Below are 14,774 nucleotides of genomic sequence, written 5' to 3' on the forward strand. Positions count from 1 at the left end.
TTGGCGCCTAGAACCAGGCCTGGCGCCTGGCGCTAGTGTTGGTGCCTGGCGCTAGTGTTGGTGTCTGGCGCCAGTTAGCCAGGGTTTGCGCCAGCTCTGTTTTTTGTGCCTCAGACTCTGTTTTGTTTATTTTATCTTTTTAGCTGATTTTCTCTATAAATAACGTATTAAAAACTCCGTTTTCATTCACCAATTCTCATCATTCACCAGTTATCATCTACAATCAGTTTTAATTAGCATTCACCTACAATCAGTTTTCATTCAATTAATTCTCTTAATCATTCTTTCAATTCTTTCTTTCTCTAAACCTTGTTTTCACATACAAAATTCCGCATTCATTAGATCTAGAAACACCTAGCCATATTCGAAGTTGCCTTCGCCCTACACGTGAAAGGTTTAATTTATGAGGGTTTGGTCCCAAATCTCTATTCCGATTATTTAATTTAATTGTTTTGATTATTATTTTCCTTGAAGTTACTAACGCGTGTATTTTGTTATTAGAAAGAGGTACGAAGCATCAAAGTAAGCGCTTTAATATTAATTATGATGTAGAAATCATGTTTAAATTGTTATTATGATATTCCTAGTATCATGTCTAGGGTAACTTTAATATTAAATATGATTGCTATGATGCCTTTTATTCTCTTCCTAATATTTATGATTGTTAGTATCATGTTAGGGTTAAAGATTTGATTTTTATCGCTTAGTGACATGCTAGGGTTTGTTATTAATCTTGTTAGTATCATGCCTAGGATCTTGCTGTTATTATGCTTTAATATTAACATGATTATGATTATAATTGTTATAATTTATGATGATTATGAATATCATTATTATTATTTTGATGATGATTATTATTATTCATGTGATTGATTATTTATTATGTTGCTTGATTATATATTATTCTTTATTGCTTGATTAAACATGGGCACGTGCCGTGCCGGCACGCGGGCGACACGGGCCCGGCACGACTTCGGTACGGCTTGGCATGGTACGGTCGCCAGCACGGCGGCCCACCTGTGGGCCGTGGGCCGTGCCGTGAACAAGTTTCTGGATTTTGGCACGGGCACGGCACGTGGCACGGCGGCCCACTTGTGGGCCGTGGGCCGTGCCGTGAACAAGTTTCTGGATTTTGGCACGGGCACGGCACGTGGCACGGCGGGCGGCACGGTGGCCGGCACGTGGGCCAGCACGCTGGCACGACCCGCCGGCACGGCACGTGGCACGGCCGGGCACGACATGAGCCAGACACAGCACGGCACGACCCGTGCAAAATGATCGTTGGAAAACTAGCCAACAGCTATAAATGGCTAGTTTTCCACCCCATTTCCCACCCAAATTCCCTATAAATACCTCATATTTTCCTCCAAAATTTTCACAATTCATCAACTCATCTCTTCTCTCTTATTCTCTAATTTTCTTACTCCCGAATTCTCAATTCTCAAATTCCTACAAATCATACAATCTTGCTCTCTTTTGTGAAAAGAAAAAAAAAATTCCTACTCTCTTATAAATTTTACATTTTTACTATTATTACTTTTATTAGTCTACTACCAAAAAAAAAAAATTGTTATATTTACATTCGGGAAATTATAAATTCGGGAAATTATAAGTTCGGAAAATTATAAATTTGGGAAAACATTGAAGCGTCATTGTAAGATCTAACTCAACTTTATTTTAAATTGTAATTGTTATTGTTAGTTGTTAATCTTGTTATTATTATTATTATTATTATTATTATTATTATTATTATTATTATTATTATTATTATTATTATTATTATTATTATTATTATTATTATTATTATTATTATTATTATTATTATTATTATTATTATTATTATTATTATTATTATTATTATTATTATTATTATTATTATTATTATTATTATTATTATTATTATTATTATTATTATTATTATTATTATTATTATTATTATTATTATTATTATTATTATTATTGTATTCTTGGAACTACTTAATTATATAAAAACTACTTTCTATTTTAATTGTGGGTTATTTGGATTGTTGAAATCTGTCTAAGGCGGGACTTGGGCTCTGGACAACGTCGCTCCTAACCTCTCATACTTGGGATCTCATTGATCCAAGTAATCTACTATTATTATAATTATTTTTAAAAATTTAATTTATATAAAAATTATTTACTAATTCTTATTGTTATTGTTATTATTATTGTTGTTAATTGTTATTATTATTGTTATTGTTACTTTGTTATTGTTATTTGTATTATTATTATTATTATTGTTATTGTTACTTTTATTCTTATTATTATTAATTAATCATGGCATCAAACCCGAACGCTTCCTCCTCCTCTAGAAAAGCCAAGTCAAAACGTAGGGAATCACCAAACCCAAACACTTCAATGCCTATGCCCCCCCTAACATGCTTTTTCCCTCCCCTAACATGCCCTTTCCAAACACTTCCACCCCTTTCTTTCATCCCCAAAACACGGGAGGGCAAGAACAAATGGATGATATGGCTCCTTGGACCCAATTTCAACAAAGCCAATTTCAACAACATGAATTTCCTTTTCCTCCTCCTTCCCAAGGTAGCCAAACACAAGCCTCCGGGTCGAGTGAACCATCCACCCAAATGCCCAACACCCAAAATCCTAACATATTAGAGTGGTGTACCGAAGAGGATTTTGCTCAAACCAAAAGAAAGAGTGAAGTTTGGTCACATTATCAATTAAGTAAAAATGGACAAAAAGCCAAGTGTCGGACTTGTGGTAAAATTTTCTCGGCCGATACCAAGGGAGGGACGGGACACCTTAGTAGACATTCAAAAAAATGTGGCGGACCATCTAGTGATCCAACCCAACCCAAAATTTCTCAATTCCATCCACAAGGCTTCATTTACAATTACGAGAGAGATAGGGATGAACTTGGGAGAATGATTGTACATGCCGAACAACCTTTTCTTTTCGCCGAAAATGATGCCTTCAACAACTATATTAATCGAGCACTACAACCAAAACACAAAAAAATCTCCCGAAAAACTGTTTGATCTGCTTCCATGAAGACTTATCTAGAGTACAAATTGAGATTAGTAAATGAATTAGCTAATCTTCCTAGTAGAGTTTCTTTAACCGTCGATGCATGGGATGGTGGATACGGACTCCACTATTTATGTGTTACTTGTCATTGGTTAGATAATGAGTGGTTGTTACAAAAACGCATCATTCATTTCAAAATGCTTGAATACCCTCATATCGGTCTTAACATTTCACAGCATTTAATGGAAGCCATTGATGCATATAGTCTTAGGGATAAAATCATGTCTATGACTTTCGATAATGCAACTTCTACGACATATAGTGCGAATTTGGTCAAATCCCAATTGACCGATGTTATATTAGATGGAGATGCACTTCATGTTAGATGCATTTGTCATGTTCTTAACTTGTGTGTGAAGGATGGAACACAAGCAATTGGTCCATTTTATCACAAAATAAGGAATGCTATTATGTCTTTTAATAGCTCTAACATGAGATATCAAGAATGGAAAGGTTTTTGCAGGCAACAATGGATAAAAACCATAAAAATAGCACCGGATTGTCCAACTAGGTGGAACTCCACCTATGAAATGTTGAGTCGGGCAATCGAGTACAAGGTTCATTTAACACTTTTTTATAATATGAAATTTCCACAATGTGCTTTACTAGAAGATGATTGGGTTAATTGTGAAAAATATATGCAGTTTTTACAATTACTATATGGTATGACACATTGTTTTTCTTCTGTATATAATCCTTGTTCTCATTCTTTTCTTAGCAATGCATGTTTACTTGCACAACTTTTTGCGGAACACCGATCACAACATGTTTATCGTGGATATCTTCCATCCATGGAGGAAAAATGGCGTAAATATTACACCAATATTCCTATGATTTATATTTTTGCTTCTATTTTAGATCCTAGGCAAAAATATGATGTCACCTTTTTATTAATTGATATTTATTATAGTAACATGAATTTTGAAGATGATGTTGAAACTTTTAAAAATAAGGTGACTAATCAGTTTTTTTCTTTATATTGTGTTTATGAAAGTAAATATGGAACCGTGTCTCGATTTGCCCCTTCTCAAACATCCAAAAATGTAAGTAAACGGGCCAAAGGTTTATTTGCACAAGCTGCTAACATGATGTCCAAGTTTTCAGGTACGAAATCATCATCAAGTAAGAGAACACAAAGCGATGTTTCGGAGTTGCAAATGTACTTAAGTTACGACTTCATGAAAGGCATGGACGATGAAGAGAAGTTTGGCCTCGACATCCTCGATTGGTGGAAATCACAAACCGTGAAACATCCAATTTTGTCGGCAATGGCTCGTGATATTTTTGCTATCCAAGTCTCCTCCGTTGCCTCCGAAAGAGCTTTTAGTGCGTCGGGACGAGTTTTAGACGATAGAAGAACAAGACTAAAACCCGAAACACTTGAAATGTGTGTTTGCTTCAAGGATTGGTTGGATGCCGGAACTCGTTCTCAAGATCGTACTTATGCACAAAACGACGACAATGAAGGAACGTCGACTTCTTTTAGTTCTCATACTTCTCAATCAACTCAATTGGCGGATGAACTTGAACCTCTAGGAGACGAAGACGAAGACGAAGACGAAGACGAAGACGAAAGCGAAGACGAAGACGACCAATAATAATTACATGATTACATATTTACATTATACACTATTGTATTATTTTTGTATTATCGAACTTCGTATTCCGTATAATAAATGAAGTTATTCAATGTTCATATACTATTCTACGATTTTTAATTATCATTACTTATTTTGTATTATTAAATTATCGTACATTCGTACCGGCTACCGTCATATAATAAAATAAGTTATTCTTCAATTTTTGGTATTTTCGGATTATCGCACTCGTATTTTTTTTTATTATATGCATTGTTGTTTTTTGCTAAATTAATAAAATTGTTTTTATTTCTTTAAATAAACTTAAACATAATTATTAATTAGATAAATAATTTATATAACCTAAATTAAAATAAAGTTGTTCAAAAAATGAAAACAAAATATATTAACATTAACATAAACATAAATTAATCACATATATTAAGTTGTACTAAAAAAAATACATATCGTTTAATTCGTTTTTTTTTCATTTATTAAAAAAAAATAATAAAATAAAATAAAATAAAAGGGTGGAAGGGTTTGGCCCGCGGCCCGGCACGTCACGGCTTGCAAGGCACGTGGGCCGTGCCGTGTCGTGGGATGGGGTGTGCCAATTTCAGGCACGGCACGGCACGACCCCCACCGCGGCATGGCCAGGCACGGCCCACGGTGGCACGGGCACGGGTGGCCCATGTTTATACTTGATCACGCCTTTTATGCATGTTTGAAGGGAATTTGTACTTGTAATCACGCTTAATAAGATAATTAATAATCTTGTTAGGGTTAATTTGATTATAATTCAAGTGATCACCAATAATAGTTTATTTGTGCATTAAATTCAACCAACATAGATAAACAGGTTTAGGGTAAACCTATTGATTGCATGTTAGTCAGAAAGCGCACATGAATACGATCAGAATAAAGTAGATGCCTATTATTAGGGCAGGTTCAATCTCTTTTAGGTTGAATTTGTACCATCATCCCCGAACCCTTATTTGGTTCTAGACCTTATGGAGTTGACGATCTCTTGGATCGTTAAGGGGTGTAACCTTCATCCTATGAACGGTTTACAAGTTCCTAAAACTTGTTGGCGACTCTTTTGCTCTATCTTCTTCCCTTTTGAGCGCCACCGTACTTTAGTGTATGATCACAGTGGGGTTCAAGCTAGGAGATTAACGCTTGAAATTTATTCCCTACAGTACCCTCCACTCGTCTCATGACAAAAATGATGGAAAATTTTTGCTTTTACATTTTCGGTTGCTTGTGTCTGCACACACACACACTCAAACTATACACACACAATCACAAGTCATACTCATGTCATGTCATGTCGTGTCAAGTCAAGCTTGATCAAGTCAGTTGGTCAAGTCAATCATAGTCTATACGAGTCCCCTGACAAATTTTATTTTGCAGGTCTCAATTATAGCCCACGTCCGGGGACAAGCGGACCATCTACAGCCCACGTCCGGGGACAAGCGGACCATTTACAACCAGCCCACGACCGGGGACAAGCAGACCATTTACAACCAGCCCACGTCCGGGGACAAGCGGACCATTTACAACTAGCCCACGTCCGGGGATAAGCGGACCATCTAAAGCCCACGTCCGGGGACAAGCGGACCATTTACAGCCCACGTCAGGGGACAAGCGAACCATTTACAACCAGCCCACGTTCGGGGACAAGCGAACCAACTACAGCCCACGTCCGGGGACAATCAGACCAACTACAGCCCACGTCCGGGGACAAGCGGACCATCTACAGCCCACGTTCGGGGACAATCGAACCACCATCATTTCATGACGCAAGGTTCTCAATACACAGAGACTTGCAATCTCATCATCTGTCGACTTTCCTCCAGCATGGAAAGTATTATCCGGTGGATTTCTTCGAGCATAGAAAACCGCCAAATTCCTTGGTCGGTTTTCCTCAAGCATGGAAAGCATTATCGGTGGATTTCTTCAAGCATAGAAAAACACCAAAATCATATGTCGACTTTCCTCAAGCATGGAAAGTGTCATCCGGTAGGTTTCTTCAGGCTTAGAAAGCTACCAAACTTATATATCGACTTTCCTCAAGCATGGAAAGCATTTCAACATACGTCATCCGGTGGATTCCTTCAAGCATAGGAAGCTACCAAACTCATTTGTCACCGATACACTAGTGTCAGATACGCATTCTATCTCTTTACTCTTTTATCTGTGGAATTAACATTTTTTGCAGGTATCGGCGTATATAGAGTGATTTAGGATCGCAGAACGTCTTAAATCATTCTCCGTGCCTATCGACTACTTTGACTATCGTTTTCGAAACTGACGTTTCTACAAACTTAGTCAAAGTGGGGGCTTCTGTAGACACCTAAAAATGTCTCCCCAAAACCAAACCCGATGATGAACAACCTTTCACCGCCATTATTGGTCGGGTTGAGTATTTAATCTTGGAGTGCTTAAATCCATATTTCCATTTAATAAACCAACCCAAATTCTATCCCATTTCCACAAAAAATAACTTATTTTCCTCTTTTCGTGCCTTTAAACCCAAAATAATTCATTTCGTGTCCTTTAAAATCATTCATTTCGTGTCCTTTTTATAAAAACGTTCAATCCAGTTTATTTTGGTCCATAATCTGGTTCCAATGATTCAATTTGGATGGGTCTTGAAAATAGCTTTCCAACGATCTATCATAAGCCCAAATCCGAGTTATAACGAATAAGTTATGGCTAAAATATTAAACTGAGCCCAAACCGAACCTAAGCCCACCTTACCTATGACCCAATGATCATGTGGAGTGTCCAAATGATTTAATACAATTCCTAAACCAATTAGGATTAATTGGAAGCTTCTATAAGTTTCTAAAAGATCCTAATTATCCATTTTGAAAAGATAAGATTAAAGAGTTTGAAATTGAATAAAACTCCTTTTTTGAAAATCATAATTTTATCCGAATTGAAAGACATTCAAAGATAGACAGATATTATTTTCGTGACTCATAGTTTTTATCCAAATTTTATATGGTTGGATAGCCCTTGAAATTATCTTTCCAATGATATATTATAATATCAATTCCGAGCTATAACGGAAAAGATATGAATAAAATATCTAACTCTATCAAAAACTGATTTTGTCTCACTATTTCGGCCATATCTTTTATTCTATAAAATAATTTAATCTGATTCTAATTGGTTTAGAAATTAGACTTCAAGTTCTTTTCAACGATATCTTATTCATCTTAATCCGATTTCTGGATCAAAAGATATGATAAAAACAAAAATCGCAAAAACTGCTGTCTATCGCAAGAGTTTTAATCCGATTCAAACTCGATCTTTTCTTGATTCTTCGACCCCTCTTTTTTCTCTATAAATAGAGATAATATCTTCCCTTTTTGAATCATCAACAATCTTGATCACAAAATAATTCTCTTCTCCCTCTTTAGCCTAAATACTAGCCTCCCTATTCTTCCATAATACTTCCCCTAAGCACTCCAAGGAGTCCATACTTAACCCGAGGTTCCGTCCTTAAACCAAGGCGTGAAAGGTATAATTAACTGAGGGTTTGGACCAAATCAACTCTACTTTAATTTAATTTTCATTTGATTTACATTTTTATTGAAGTTACTAACAATTTATTCATGATGTAGCAATTTAAAGGAACGCGCGGAATGTGAGTAATTAATTAATTTAATTACTCTTACTTTATTTTCTTATTGCTAGTATCATGATTAAGGTTATTTTATATTTGATTTGACTCACGTTATTATTGTTAAATTGCTTCCAATATTAGTGTTTATTCTATTATTTTTTATGATCACCATATTGCATATTTAAAGGTAATATGTAATTGAAAATCACGCTTAATAAGATAATTTGGACAACCGGTTTAGGTTCCTTTTTAATCTTGTTGTTTAATCAAGTGATCACGATATTTTAGAATTATGTGTTGCATTAAAATTTAGCATAATAATAGTTTGGAGCAAATTGAATTTTTGTTTGTATGCCTTTGAGATCGCAGGAATCATTTTTCACTATAAGAATCGAGTAGAGGCCAATACGGGCAAATGTGACTCCATAACTCACTTTGTACCATCATCCCCGATCCTCCTTTCGTGGTTTTGAACCATATGGAGTTAGTAATCTCATGGATTATGAATGGGGTGTAACCTTCACGGGTAAATCGTTGTTGCCTATAGTTGTCCCTTATCGTGGTTGCCTTTTATGATCCGTGAACGGTTTACAAGTTCCTTAAAAACTTGTTGGCTGTTCCCTACTTTCCGTGTCCCTAATCGTATTATGTCAATTCCCACTTCCTATGAGTGCCAAGCATATTCACAACATGCTTTTAACGTAGGCGCACTTCGAGCGACGCCTACAATGAATAATGAGGAAGTTATGACCAAATTACTAAACTGGGCCCAGTTTGATTTTTATGTGCGGCCCAATGATCTAGAGGAGGGCCTAATATTGGTTTATCATTCCTAATGCAATTAGAATTGATTTTAGTTTTCTAGATTCTTCTAGAAGATTCTTTTCATTCCTAATGTAATTAGCATTGATAAATTGACTTTGGTTGACTTTTTAGAGTTTTAATCAGAATAAAAGAAGTGTTTTTAAGGAAAATACGATTTTGCCTTCTGTACGGCTAAATTTTATCAAAATTAAGAAAACGTGTGAAATTGATTATTAGCGCCTGACGACCAGCATTAGCGCCTAGCGCTAAGGCTTGGCGCCTGGCGCTAATGTCCAACGCCTGGCCCTAATGTTCAACGCCTGGCGCTAATGACCAGCGTCTGACGCTAATCGAGTTTTATTCTCGCCGAAACTCTGATTTGTTTTTCTATCCGTCCGACTGATTTTCTCTATAAATAGCCTCCTAAAACCTCCGTTTTCGATCATCAACAACAATGTTTTTCTTATTCTCTCTAGCTTTCAAGATTTCTCCTCTCTCTCTTATTCTCTCAAGCTTTTCGCTACAAAATTCCGCATTCACAAGATCTAGAAACACCTAGCCAAGTTCGAAGTTGCCTTCGCCCTAGACGTGAAAGGTTTTAATTTCTGAGGGTTTGGTCCCTAATCTAGTCTAAGCTTTCTTTCAATTATTTAATTTAATTGTTTGATTATTATTTTCTTTGAAGTTATTAACGCGTATATTTTGTTATTAGAAAGAGGTACGAGGCATCCAAGTAAGTGCTTTAATTGATTTTATTGATATTATGATATAGAAATCATGTATAGGTTGTTATTATGATTCCTAGTATCATGTTAGGATGCTTGATGTTTTGAATGACAACAATGATTCCTAGTATTATGTTTAGGGAAAAGGTTATAACATCAAATATGCTTATTATGAATCCTGCGATGCTTCCCATTTTCTCTTCCTAATATTCTTGTTAGTATCATGTTAGGGTTAAAGCTTTGATCTTTGATGTTTAGTGACATGCTAGGGTTTGTTATTAATCTTGTTAGTATCATGCCTAGGATCTTGCTGTTATTATGCTTTAACATGATTATTTTGATTATTATAATTGTTTTGATTATTTTCGATGATTATTATATTGCTTGATTATATTTATTGTTATTGCTTGATCACACCTTTTATGTGTGTTTAAAGGAAATTGGTACTTGTAATCACGCTTAATAAGATAATTAATAATCTTGTTTAGGGTTAATATGATTATAATTCAAGTGATCGCCAATAATAATTTGATTTGTGCATTAATTTTCAACCAACATAGATAAACAGGTTTAGGGTAAACCTATTGATTGCATGTTAGTCAAAAAGCACACATGAATACGACAGAATAAAGTAGAGGCATATTATTAGGGCAGGTTCAATCTCTTTTAGGTTGGAATTGTACCTTCATCCCCGAACTACCAGTCATGATTCCAGACCTATTGGAGTTAACGATCTCCTGGATTGTTAAAGGGTATAACCTTCATCATGTGAACGGTTTACAAGTCCCTAAAACTTGTTGGCATCTCTTTTGCTTTAGCTTCCTTCCCTTTGGACGCCACCGTACTTTAGTGTATGATCACAGTGGGGTTCAAGCTAGGGATAATGCTTGAAATATTCCCTACAGCGTCGAATGAGTTTTCCACCAAATCCCTACCCCAAAGAATTGGGGTAAACTACACTGAGAGCTAACCAGGTAGGCAAATGTCACATGAAGTGACAGACGTCCTGCGCATAATAATAAAAAGGAAAATATAGCGTCTTGTACTCCCAGTAGAAGCTATGGTTAAATATAAAACCTCATAACTCCCCCCATATGCTCATACTCAATGTATATACGTTCCAAGAGTTTTGGTGCGTAATCTCTTTCACTTCATGTTACTAACATATTTTAAGATTTGGTGATGACTCCTAAACCATAACACAATTAATCATAATAAATCATCCAAGCAATCAAACATACCAATTTAATTCTTGAACAATTAGTGACCACATATATTTTATTCCTGAGTTGTAGGACACTTGAATTGATGCTCAATCCTCATTTTTAAAGCATCAATAAAAATTATATGAACCACAATAAAATTCTCTTTTTATATTCTTCCAAACCAAATTCAATATTTAGTTTAATCAAACATGCTATCAATTATGCCAATAATAAAAGTATTGTTCATATTCAACATGCCAGTATGATTAATTCCAAACATCAATCTATCATAAACAATTCATACCTATCATGATACTACCATGGAATTAATTACATAAAGCCTAGCATGTTTCTATACACTTGAATAATAACCGAGTACGCGAACGTACCTCGAATACGATCTCAAAATCGCAATGACTAAATAATATCACTCACTTGGAAGTCTCCTATCACCCAATATTACAAAGATACATTAATACCTATTCAATATAAATTTCCAGCAATATATACACTCTTTAAATCACTTATAAACCATCTGAAATAAACTGAAAATTAATTTAAAACCTTACTTTTATTCTCAATTAATGGGTATATAAAATTTCTTTCAAGAAACATAATTATAAACTTTTTATAAAAATTCCAACTTTATAAAAACATGTAAAATTGCTATAATTATGTTTAAAAACACACATTTCAATAATTTCAATCATCTACAATCAGTTCCCATCAATCAATAACTTAATACTAAAACAAATACCGGGAGTGACACGTGTCACATCCTAGTGATATTTTTTCCCTCCAAAACTCCCCTTTTCTTTTAACTTTTTTTTTTGTTAATATTGATTTTATAATAATATCTTTCCATATCTTTTATATTATTTTTATGACAAATATATATTCTTTTTACTTGGTGTTCATTATTTTCTACACACATTTACCTAAATAATTATTCCAACTATTTTTTAATAATTTTTTGAAGGAGTATTATTTTTTTCCAAAAACATAATAATACATTGAATCAATCATATTATAAATTTTAAAGAAATTACTTCAAAATATCACTTAATTTATATTTTCAAATACCTCTATCTAATATTTTATTTCAATTTCAATATAACTATATATTCAAATTAATTACAATTTTGTTTCTGAAATTTTACTACTACGTATATATTATCACAAATTAAGGATTTACAGAGTATAGTTTAATTATATTATGAATATTGTGTTTGACAATTATATAATATGTCTAAATCTAGGGAAAGATAAAATATCAATCAATTAAACAATCAATATCTTAGTTGAAAAAAAAAAAAAAAAACTTTTGCTGAGACACTTAATTGAGATGATAATTTATTACATTTGACATACATAAATGATCTGCATATTGAAAGACACATCGTACCAGATGTAGTGACAATTGACATTTCCTGTTGTATATGTGTGTATATATGTTGTGCACTTTTGCTAATAGTTTTAGTGGATATTTTAGTCTGTTGTTTGATTAATTTTTTATGTTTATCAAACCAAAACCCCCTTAAAAAAAATTCTCGGGTTGGGTAGCCTAAAAAACCCCATTTTTGTTTAATTTTTTGCTTTGCCTATTAATATAGATTATGACATTATAATTTCTATACATTTGATGTGTATATATGTTTAATCAAATTTTATTTGTTGGATATAATTAATCATCTTAGAAAACATTAGACTTACTGTGCATGGCACGAGCCTTAAGCTAGTATACATTAATTTGGAAACCTAGGGTTTTCAATTTAGGGATTTATAATTCTAAAACTAAATCTGAAAATTACATACATGATAATCATAACCAAACATCATAAAATCATAATACAACTCAAAAACAATAATTAAATCAAGGCTAGATTAATATAAAACAAAAGATTATTTTTTGTTAAAGCCACACAACCACACGCTGGGAAGGGGGCTGCTAATGCCCTTTACGCCGGCGGGTACTGCCGGCCGGTGGGAGGTGGTGGTGGCGGTCGGCCACCTTGTGTGTACGTGTGGGGTGTGTAAAAAAATAAAGGGGAGGGGAAAAATTAAAGGAGAGAAAATAAGAGGAGAGAGAGAGAGTTAACCTTTGGGTATTCTTCACTTTAGGCAAGATCTAACTTGCTCATAAGATGAGTATTTATTTATACCCCTCTCAAAAACCCTCGTACGTAACCATAAATTTCCTTTCTACCCTTAATGATCCCTTCTCCTATTCAAACCAGTCGTTTGACTTCTTTAAAATTTCATTGACTTTAAAACTTCCTTTTATAAAATAATATGCCCGAAAGTTTCTAAATAATAAAAGAAAAATATTTTTAAAACCTGAAATAAATAAAAATGGAATTTTAATTAAAATAAAGCTTTTTAAATTAATAAAATACCATAAATAATTTATTTCGAATCTTTTAAATACTTTATGAAATAATGATTTAAATTAAAATATGTATTAAAATACGGGGTATTATAGAATTTAGCGTGAACGAAACAAGGGAATGAAAGGGGGCAGAAACAGGGGGGAAATTGAAGGGGGTGGTCGGATTAGATGGGTATGGAAGGTGGTTAGTCGGAAATCGTCGGGGAAAGGAAACGATGACGAAATCCGATGGGGAAGAGGGCGGAAACGGATGGGGAAAGAGATGGAACTGCGAAACAGCAGGGGCTAGCTACTGCGTGCCGGAGGTGGAAGGGGCTGCCACCTACTAGGGTAAAGGTTAGGGTTTTACTTTTTTTTTTTAAAAAAAAAGATTTATTTATTTTATTTTTAAATTTTTTTTTCGGATCTATCACGTGTTGACACGTGTCTGGTAACCTCCTACATCAAGTTGGATGACCGGTTTGGGGTGATAAAAATTAATTGGGTACAAAGTTAGAAGTGATAGAAAATAAATGAAACTTGGGATTAATAACAGCGGACGGAGCAAAATTGGGATTAATGGTGGCATTTTTTTCTTTATTTTATTTATTTTTGATTAACATACATACTTTATGAGGGAGCTTAGGTTTATAACCTTGATAAACGAAAAACGTTTATCAAATGGTAATAAAGTAAATATTTTACTTTGAACAATATTGTGCTACAAATTATAGAATAATATATTTTTTCTTTCACCAACTGTCATTGAAGACTTGCAGTTAACGGTCCATTAACTCCCTTCTTACTTCTTCCACCAAATAGAAGAGAAAGAAATATAAGACCCGCCTTCACATTTTAATAGTGGAGGAACCAAAACATAACAGGTCTGGTTATCTATCAACTATCTCCTCTATTGAAGTTGCTTGTAACTGAACCACCATTCCACCACCACATATCCGGAAGCTTCGTTGCAAATTAAACGAAAACCCTATGAGAAAATGGTGAAATAAATGGCATAGTTAACCCTAAAGGGTAAGGTTTATCGTCGTCCTCCATTGATAATACTTGTGAGTTTATCTTCCTCCATTGATAATGCTTGTGAATTCGTCGTCCTCCATTGATAATGCGTGTGAGTGAGTGTAAATTTCCATTTAATGTCTCCATTAAAGCTGATTGGAAGATGAAATAACTACTTAAATTAAAATGGATACTGTAAAATATCTTATTTATAACCTTCTTAGATTCTCCCTTTTAGATTCTGCCAAGCTTTTCAAATAAATAAAGAATGATAATCTGCTAACAATGAATAGAGGAATATATATATGGGGAAGAGTGAGAAAATGAGAACGAATGACAGAGAAATAGGCTTTAAAGTTATACCAA

This window comes from Chenopodium album, chromosome 7 (assembly GCF_948465745.1).
Source record: "Chenopodium album chromosome 7, dcCheAlbu1.1, whole genome shotgun sequence".
In the NCBI taxonomy this organism is placed as follows: domain Eukaryota; kingdom Viridiplantae; phylum Streptophyta; class Magnoliopsida; order Caryophyllales; family Amaranthaceae; genus Chenopodium; species Chenopodium album.